Below are 9,624 nucleotides of genomic sequence, written 5' to 3' on the forward strand. Positions count from 1 at the left end.
CAGCGACTGGTGGACAACGCCAAAGAAGTCAAGCATGATTCAAGTACAGGAAGGTAATAGAAGAAATAGGTACTGAGATAAAAGATGAAATCAAAAGGTAATGTACTTATAATATATATTATACAACCATATTTACAACGATGCAAATAAATTCATATAATAAATGCAAATGATAATAATAAGACGAAGAATAACAATAAGAAGAAGAAATGCAGAATTCCGGATACATCTATGGATATTTTGCAGAGGAACATAATCCTTGTGCAGCATGGTCAAGACTTCAAGGGTGGTCTGTGGTCTGTGGTCTGGGGTCTGGGGGCTGTGGTCTGGATCTACTACTACTACTGCTTCTATTATTACTACATTTTAAGTAGTAGGGTAAGTGTGCGTTCAGTAATCACACCACAGTTCCTGATCTAACAGATCAGTCGGTACTTCCTCTTTAACTCACTTTTATAAGCGAGCCTTTTACCTCCGCCAAGGAGGTTATGTTTTCAGTGCTGATTGTTTGTTTGTTTGTCTGTTTGTTTGTCTGTTTGTTTGTCTGTTAGCAGGATTATGGAAAAACGACTGGCCCGATTTTCATGAAACTTGGTGGATGGGTGCAGCACGGGCCGAGGAAGAACCCGTTCAATTTTGGAGCAGATCCGGATCCGACTCACGAACAAGCGATAACAGCACGAACCTTGGCGGAGGTCTGCGCTCTCCGAGTGCAAGTCTAGTTTATAGTTTTGTTTTTTCCCTGTTTACATGCACCTTACTTACTGCCCTCTTACTCTGTTTTATAACATGCATTGTTCTATGTATCTTTAATATTCTGTTTTTTATTCTACTCTATTTTTTAACTGTCTATTGTTTTTTACTGGTTGTGAAGCACTTTGTAAACTTGTTTTAAAAAAGGTGCTATATAAATACAATTATTATTATTATTAGCGTTATTATTAATGCTATTATTATTATTATTATTGTTACTCCCCTTGTACCAGAGTTACAGCAGAGTGTCATGAACCAGCAACAAAGTGGGAAATACGACTCAGAAAGTCTGAATTTAATGCTGCAGCTCTTCTTTAAAAACCTTGAAGACAGATTTAGTGTCTGTCATCATGTATTTGAGGCTTCGCTCCACAAAGTATCGACTCAGAGATCACAGGTCAGACCGGCACAGTCGATTTAGGGTGGAACACAAAAGTAACGTAACGAGAAGAGTAACTAATGACGTTTCTCAGGGAGTAACAGGTAAAGTAATTCATTACTTTTCAGAAGAGTAACGTTGCAGGTGACACAGTGATCATGATGACAGAGAAGAGAAGAAAGACCTGACAGCTGAGGAGAGGAGAAGCAGAAACTCCTGATCCGGCCTCGCTGTCTGATCCAGATCAGACCTCCTCTGTCCACTTCAGCTTTTCTTCTATTTTGAGTCGTTCTAAAAGCAGCGCTGTTATTTTAACTCAGTGGGCGTTGTGAATCACCGTGTTGGGACCCGGCGCAGCAAAGCCTGCTGGGAAATCAGGCCACATCTGACCTATTATCCCGATAAACCTGCACTACAGGGTGACATGTTGTTAGTGATGATCAGGTTTCAGAGCCGCTGCTGGAGCTTCAGACAGTGAAGCATCAGGCTGATATTTTCTGAACTGACTTATTAATTTAATTGTTCAATCATTTCCTTTGTAAACTAACTCTTCATCTAGAGGCAGTAAAGTCTCAGAGTTTCTCTGCCACTGAACAGGAGGAGAAAAAACAGAGTTCAGTCTGGTTTCAGTGGAGGGTTTTAGTTTCCCATGATGCTCTGAATGTTTCAGAGGCTTGTGAGGTGTGTTCATGTTTTATATGTAACATGTGCTATTATTATTATTTATTTTATTCATATGTTTTATTATTATCTTTACTCACCTATTACCTATATGTTGTTCCCATACCGGAATACAGTAAATCACAGGTATAGAGGTTCATCAATATTTCAATTTTCCTTACTTAGCTATATGTAACTTTCTTTCTTTCTTTCTTTTTTAATGCCATTTTACGAGACAAATTATGTATTTTTTGTAGAAATAGGGTGAAGAGAGTAAACTTGACGCGGGGATTCTGGACCACATGGAAAAATTATTTATTCAGTGCAAGACACGACTAATGTTTTGACGCAGGCAGCATCTTGCCCTGTGTATGAAATGTCATAACTCTCTCATTACGCATTTCTGGAGGTCGTTTTTGAACAGCTGGCTTCCTGTTTCCGGTTCCCACAGCAACACACAGCTCACTGCTCTGTCTCCAGTTCAGCTTCTTATCTAAAGACACTGCCAGATATTTATAGTAACAACTGAAAACTAATAAAATCCTCCGTCTTCTGTTGTTCTCACACCGTTCCACAGCAGACCCAGTTCTCCAGTTCTCCAGCTCTCGCTCTGTGAACCGCGTCTTCCCCTCACAGCTGCTGAGTCATCACAAAATCTCTGCATGTGACTCCCTTCGGTGTTTCGGGTGAAGTCATCAGAGTGCAGAGTCAGTCCGGTCTGCTGGAGCCTGACGTGCTGCGGCCTGTTTGACTGACAGGTCAGCCTGCAGGTCCGCATGAATTCCACTTCCTTACTGAAGCCAATAAGGAAGTGGCTGAAAGCTGCAAGTCCTCTAACATCTGGCTAGAGTCTGGCTCCAAAAAGACTCCAAACCCCCAACTCCATGAAGTCAACGGACCACAACCCAACATCTAAATAGTGTCTCCCACCACTGATACGCAGATGACACGCAGTTATATGTCCCTCTTCAAACCAACAACCCCAGCAGCCTTGATAATCTGTGTGCCTGCCTCAGTGATGTTAAATGTCGGCTGTCCCAAAACTTTTTAAAATTCAACGACGATAAGTCTGAGGTCATAGTCTTTGGTCCCACTAATTCTACCAGCCCGCTTCACAGTAAGCTTGGTTCCCTGACCAAAAACATTACGCAATCTGCTAGAAATCTTGGGAGTTATTTTTTGATGCAGATCTCTGTTTTGATGCTCAAGTGAAAAATGTTGTCCAGTCGTGCTTTTTTCAACTCAAAAAAATCTCCGACTCCCAACTGGTACAGAACGCTGCTGCCCGGATTTGAACTGGCACTAAGAGATATGAACATATTACTGCGGTACTTGCAAACTTACACTGGCTGCCTGTTACATTCCGCATTGATTTTAAAATTCTACTTAAAATGATCACTTTTAAAGCATTAAATGGCCTTGTTCCAAATTATATCAAGAACTTATTAACCCCCTATGTGCCTGGGCGTTCACTTAGATGGGTGGACAGGGCTCTGCTGGTTGTTCCTCGGTCTCGGCTAGTGACCGAAGCTGACTTTGCTGTTAGAGCCCCCAAGCTGTGGAGCAGTCTGCCTATCCAGATCAGACAGGCAACATCTTTAGTGTCTTTTAAATCTCTTCTTAAAACATTATTTTATCGGAAAGCTTTTATGAATGTTTGATATGTTGCTGTGTTTTATTATCCCACTTTTGACAGTCTATATTTTTGGGTAACTTCATTTTATTCCCCTCTGTTTCATGATCTCTGTTTGTTTTTCTTTTGTTTTTAATTGATGTTTTTTAATTCTTTCTTGTTAAGCACTTTGTAACTTTGTTAAGAAAAGTGCTATATAAATAAAGTTTATTATTATTATTATTATTATTATTATTATTATTATCTGATAAAAAAGTCAATACATTTTTTTTTTGGGTCTCAGTGGCTAATTTAACTTCTTCTAATGTGTGTCCTTATGGAGATTTTAAAAATAATTGTGTCATTAACAGGATATAACGGATATAAAACAGGGTTGTTTTCCTATTGATCGACAGGTTGCCTGCCCAGTGATTGACAGGTCGTCAATCACGGACCAATAGGCTTCAAAACGGCCCTTCAGAAACCTGTGGGTGAAGAACACTCACTACTCCATCTTTTTTTTTTTTTTTTTTTTTTTAGTCTATGGGATGAACTCTAAAATGCAGTAGAACATTTTTTAAACAAAACATCATCCATACAGCGCTCCCTGTCTTCTCAAGATGTTCATACATTATGTGGAGTAAACATTACATCATCAGCTCCTCCCTCAGGCCGGCAGGTGAAGTGAAGGATCCAGGTGGGAGCTACCCCCACCTCAAATATGTTCAGAACCATGGGATTCACAAAACCCTCTTAAGAAAAAAAATCTTCTCAAGTGCCATTTTTTTCTTAACTTTAGTCTTAAGAAAAAAAAAAAAGGAAAAAATGCTATTCTCAAAAACAGTTCTTATATATTTTCTTAACTTTCTTCTTATGTTTCTTCCTAAGAAAAAACTTAGGAATAATGGTATTTTTGAAATGAAAGTTCTCAAATTTGTTCTTGATTTTCTTCTTAACTTTCAGACGGCCCTTCACCTGTCTTAAAACTCCTACAGTGAAAAGGTAAGCCTCTAATATCATATATTTAAACACATTTTAGACAAGTAGGTTATAGTTCAAAGTCTTCATAGGTTCCCCTACACCTAACATTAAGATGAACATTTATTGTAAAGCTTTATTTGGTGTAGGGCCAGGTAGGCCTCTGTCTCATGTCTGTTGGAAATAAGATGCAAATTTTACAGTTACCAACAGCAACCAATGTTTAAATCTTTGCTCTAGTTTCCCTAAATAGGTTTTTCCCCAATTGTTTTGTAGATGGAAGCACTTTGGGTTGTCTCCTAGCCTTGTCTCCTAGCCTCCTAGTCTTGTCTCCTAGCCTCAATGGCAGTAAGCCTAAAGTTTATTAACCAGAATTAATTCAGGCCCTATTTTGAGAAGTTCTAAAGTTGGAAAATTAAAGAAATTCATAAGAAATGAGACTGTTACTAAGAAATTATTGAGGAATTGCACTTCCTAAAATTTCCTCTTATGTCATTTCTTAAGATCTATCTTAAGAACACTTTGGTGAATCCGGCCCCAGATGTCTGTGGAACGTTCAGGTGAAGTAAGAGAAAGTTTCTGAACAAGCCGCCATCTTTTTCCAGTTTGAAAACCGGAGACAGAAACCAAGCACCGCCCGGCGAGCGGTGCGTTCAACCAATCAGCTGCAGCCTTCGGTCCATGAAAGTAACGAGGCTAAACCTTCCAACCCAGGAAGACGTTACACTGGGTTTTAATATTTGGGAGGAAATTAGTGTTTATGTTTAAGAGAAAGAGAGCAGCTGTCAATCATCTTTCAAGACTCCACTTTGAAAAAACACTTTGCTGTCAGATCTTAATGTTATTCAGCGTCCGCTCAAAGCTTTTCATTATCTGCAGTGTGATAAAGCTGCACGTTAGAGAAGAGTTTTCTGTTGAGAAGGTTAAAGGTCATCGCTGCGTCTCGGCTGGAAACCCGGGCAGTGACGTTTTCTCACTTTCCAACATGGCGTTCATGTGGAGAATTTGTTTTTCTGATCTGTCCAATTTTTTTTAATTTTTATTTCTATCCAGCAGCATGTGACCGCAGGGTCGGCCTCAAACTCACCCAGTAAACATCCTGTTAACCATTTATCTGCAGAACATCATGAAGAACATTATTCTGATCCTGAGACAGAGGAGAGTTGGAAATGAAATCATGAAAACTGAATCATAAGGAGCTTTTAACGTGACATGAGACTTCCAGCCCGCATTACTCAACACTGTTTGATTACAGAACACACCACAGCCTCTGCACCGAGTGTCAAAGTGAAACCGGGGAGTGCGGCGGCGGCGGAGGTGGCCCCGCCCCCTCTGATGACATCACGCTCCCCGGCGTCACACGACCCGCAGGAAGCCACGGAGGCCTCGGCGAGGTGGTGAAACCTCGCGGCCCACGCTCTGCATCACAGCTGCTCAGCGTTCCTACACACTTTTCCACTTCACACTTTTCCACTTCACACTTTTCCACTTCACACTTTTCCACTTCACACTTCTGCTCACTGATGAAAATCCCCAAAACCGCTCCAGCACTTCTCCATGACTCCTCTGCACAGTCCCAGGACCAGATCTGAAAGAGACTGGATCAGAACAGTCACCATCAACTACACTAACTTGAAGATTAAGTTTGTTTTTCATGTTAAATATTCTACCTTTAAAGGTCTTTTACAAACTGCCCTGAAGGAAAAATGTTGCTGTTTTATATAACCTTGACCTGAGATGGACTGTGTTACGGATATCGATGGTATGGCCTGTATGCTTCTCTTCCCATACTTTTTCCCTTGTGTCTCTTTTATATATTGTATGTGTTCTACCATGTGAGATTGTTGTTTTTTTTTAATGTGAAACTGTTTAAGCTTCCATCTTGACCGGGACTCCCTGGAAGAAGAGATCCTGTATCTCAATGGGACCTTCCTGGCTAAATAAAGGATAAATAAAATAAAATAATAATATTATTTTATATTATTTCAACAAAGAAACAGTCAGCAACCAACAATCTTTTGACAGTAGACATTTGACAGTATTCAAAAAAATAAAAAAATAGAAATTGAAGTTCCCAACACCAGTCTGTCTCCTCTGGTTCTGTTTGAATGGAAGAATCTTCTGAAACTGCGACCTCTCTGTCTCTCCTCCTCCATGTTTTTTATAACAGAGACGTAGAAACCACATGAATCTGATCTGACAGTTCAGACTGCAGCTGCATGGCTCAGATCAGATCTGGATCAGATTCAGGATCACATACTATCACACTAACCCTAACCCTTCTCCAAATCAGAAATGAAAAGATCAGACTCTGTGTTGTCAAACCCTGAAGAACGCCACCTGCTGAAGAACACATCGGTTTTACTGATCAATCTTTTTTTATGCAACTTTCTCTGTGATTTCTTCGTTCCCAGAGCTTTTTCACTGAAGCCAGCTTGGAATTTAGTAAAAACAACTTTCATTTTCTTTTTTTGTAAAAACAATTGGTTAGTTACAGTTTCAAATCCTGATGATTTCGCCCTGGAGCCCCTGCGGCGTCTCCTCACTGTTTTATTCTCAGTTTATCTAATTCAGTCGTATTCTTCAGGCTGTTTTTTGTTGTTTTTTTTTGCTTCTTTGTTCATATTGAGGAAAGATGTTTTTAAGCCCCGTTTTTTAAATCTCACCTGATCAATCTTTACATTTTTCTCTTCTTTCTGTTTTATTTTTATATGTGCAAAATAACCTAAAACCTATGAGCGTTTTGTTTGCGCCTCTGCTCCTGTTGTTAGAAAAAAATATTTCTTCTACATAACTTTAATCACTAAAAGTAAAAGTAGTACAAGATGAAGAAAATGCAAAACCATCAGTAAAAGTATAACAACTGACAAGTATCAACATTTTTGCAGTGTCATCCATTTTTGATCAATTCAGGTATTAGAATTGGTTTTCAGTAAATCATCAGACTAAACCAAAACCACTGACATCATATTAGACTAATGATGCTGCTGCGGTCTGCGGTCCTCATGACTCAGCTCCTCATGTCGGACTGACTCACCAGACAACAGGCTGCCTAATAAGGATCTGAGGAGACCAGGACCCACGAGGGTACAGTGATGAAACTGTGTCCACCTATCAATATCAGAACTGTCCATCTATCAATATCAGAACTGGGTCCATCTATCAATTTCAAAACTGTCCATCTATCAATATCAGAACTGGGTCCATCTATCAATATCAGCAAATACCCAGATTCCTAAATCTAACGAATTCTCTAACCTCCGTCCCCCTCTGATGATGTCATATATCCCACAGTTCTTTAAGTGCTTCGGCCGACTGCAGGAGGAAGAAGAGTGAAGAAAAAGCAGAACATCATGGCCGCTGATGAAATTGTGTGAAACTGTGTGAAGTGTTGTGAAATTTTCTTTGTCCCTTTTCAACAAACGATGTAAAAAAGGTTCGATAAGGGAATCAAAAGCATCTGGATTCGATGAGCAGATTCAATACTGGACTCAAGAGTCTGTAAAATGTTTTCCAACCCGAAACCCTCGCGTTGATCTGGATCTGAGATTTCCAGTGGAGGAAGAAGTACTCAGATCTCTTACTTAAGTAAAAGTAGAAATACCACAGTTTTAAAAATACTCTGTTACAAGTAAAAGTCCTGCATTCAAAATGTTACTTAAGTAAAAGTACAAAAGTATTAGCATCAAAATGTACTTAAAGCAACAAAAGTAAAAGTACTCATTATGCAGAATGGCCCATTTCAGAATAATACAGTATATATTATATTATTGAATTATAATTATTTATGCATTAATGTGTAAGCATCACTTTAATGTTGCAGCTGGAAAAGGTGGGGCTGATTTCCACTACTTTATACACTGCTGGGTAGCTTACAGTAATCTATAATAATACATCACAATTTATTAGTTGATTATATTTTGTATTAATAATCTGAATCTGCAAAGTAACTAGTAACTTAAGTTATCAAATAAAGGTAGTGGAGAAAAAAGTACAATATTTCCCTCTGAAATGTGGTGGAGTAGAAGTATAAAGTAGCATAAAATGGTAATACTCAAGTAAAGTACAAGTTCCTCAAAATTGTACTTAAGTACAGTATTCGTGTAAATGTACTTAGTTACTTTCCACCTCTGGAGATTTCCACCATTAGACATTTTTGTTTTTTAGCCGCTACCATCATGCTGCGTTCATGTGCTGCTGGGAAAGTCAGACATCTGCTGAACAGCGTCGCTTTCACGTGCGATTTAGTCAAAATCAAAGGCTGCAGCTTTGAAGCTGGAGGACTGTTCAGATTTGGAGGCTTGACTCTACTGAGAGACTTCTACTTTATTCAGGTGTTTGCTTTATTACGGCAGCTACTTGTGAGTTTCCTTCAATCCATTAAAAAGTAGAATAAGCTGCTTAAAGTTTGTGTTTTAAATCCTAAGTGTGTCAGTGTAACTTCTCCCAAACACTGGACTTCTCCTCAAATATTTTCCACTGAGTTACATTCAGTAACGGCCGGCAAATAAGAGGCGACAGAGCCGTATGACATCACTCTACCAAATAAGTACATATGGCAGCGTCCAGAGTCCAGCCTGTACACAAAAGGTCACAGGTTCAAACCCCCTGCAGCAGCCGCCGTGTGCTGCTGAAGTGTCCTTGAGCCAAACACTGAACCGAGCTGCTCTGGAAAAATGACTGAGATATAATGAAAACTGACATGAAATACAGGAAATATCAAATACAGGAAGTAGCAAAACATGCTTTATTAAGCTATAAAAAAAATTATAGTCTGGTGATCTCAAACTGCTTAACAAATCAAGAGTTTCATTCAAAAATGTGATATTGAAAAACCGATGTGCTCTCTCACAAAATGAGAGAATGAAACTAAATCAAATACAAATTATAGTTTTTTTTTTGGACAGTAGCTACCCCAAGCCTGCTTGATGGATTTAGACTTGATCAACAATTTATAGATACTGAATGATAAACTTCAGGATTAGGATTTTTTCACCAAAATTCTCCCCAGTTCCTTTATTTTCTCTGTCAGACAAAATCTTCTCACTGGATATGATCAATATATTTTTCATAACAATCTGAACAGAATCTTTTCAGGTTTTTTCTTTTCTTTTTTTTATTCCTCAGCAAAATGCACTCAGCACCACAACAGTGAAACTCAGGAACCAAACCGGTCTCTGGGAACCGAATCAGTCTCTAGGAACTGAATCAGTCTGTGGAAACCGAACCAGTCTCCGGGAAC

This window comes from Centroberyx affinis, unplaced genomic scaffold, assembly GCF_046629955.1.
Source record: "Centroberyx affinis isolate AG114_WGS23_722 - 3 ecotype Tasmania unplaced genomic scaffold, CSIRO-AGI_Caff_v1 ptg003181l_1, whole genome shotgun sequence".
Taxonomy (NCBI): Eukaryota; Metazoa; Chordata; class Actinopteri; order Beryciformes; family Berycidae; genus Centroberyx; species Centroberyx affinis.